The sequence below is a fragment of the Elaeis guineensis genome, chromosome 16 (genome assembly GCF_000442705.2).
Source record: "Elaeis guineensis isolate ETL-2024a chromosome 16, EG11, whole genome shotgun sequence".
NCBI lineage: Eukaryota > Viridiplantae > Streptophyta > Magnoliopsida > Arecales > Arecaceae > Elaeis > Elaeis guineensis.
In genome coordinates, this window is record NC_026008.2 from 10,122,231 (window position 1) to 10,122,904 (window position 674).

Genomic DNA, 674 nt, shown 5'->3' on the forward strand with positions numbered 1-674 from the left:
ACCCTTATAAACATCTTGAAGAATTTCTTGAGATATGCTCAACTATCAAAATTCACAACTTCTCTGATGATGCTCTTAGGTTAAAATTATTCCCTTTTTCACTTAAGGACAAAGCCAAATACTGGCTACATACTTTGGATTCCATGACTATATCAACCTGGGACCAGCTGCAAGGAGAGTTTCTCAAGAAATATTTTCCCATAGAAAAAACTAATCAAATAAGGAAAGCCATAACTAGTTTTTCCCAATTAGATGGAGAAATGTTTCATGAAACATGGGAGAGATTAAAAGATCTTATTAGAAAATATCCCCACCATGCTGTACCCAAGTGGCAGTTAATCCAATGTTTTTATGATGGGCTCTCTGAAAGACATCGACAAATGGTCGATGCATCATGCGGTGGAACATTTATGCTGAAAAGTGAGGATGAGGCATGGCAACTGTTTGAAATTTTAAGTGAAAATTCATTACATCATATGTCTACCTCTATTAGAGATAAACCCATGTTAAACCCAAAAAGAGGTGGAATATATGAAGTAGGAAATGCCATAGATATCCATCAAAAGGTAGATGAACTATCCCAAAAATTAGATCATCTTCTAAATACTGGACAATCCCCGATTCTACCTAATCCAATCCAAAAAGTTTGTGCATTGTGTGCAAGTTCGAACCAT

At 35.8% G+C, this 674-nt stretch overlaps 1 non-coding gene across 1 annotated transcript; it reads right to left on the reverse strand.

Annotated features, from left to right (window-relative positions):
• Positions 1-215: 215 nt before the first annotated feature.
• Positions 216-321, reverse strand: LOC140854471 (small nucleolar RNA R71). Its single transcript, XR_012137687.1, has one exon. It is a non-coding gene; the product is annotated as a small nucleolar RNA R71 (small nucleolar RNA).
• Between the last annotated feature and the right edge of the window lie 353 nt (positions 322-674).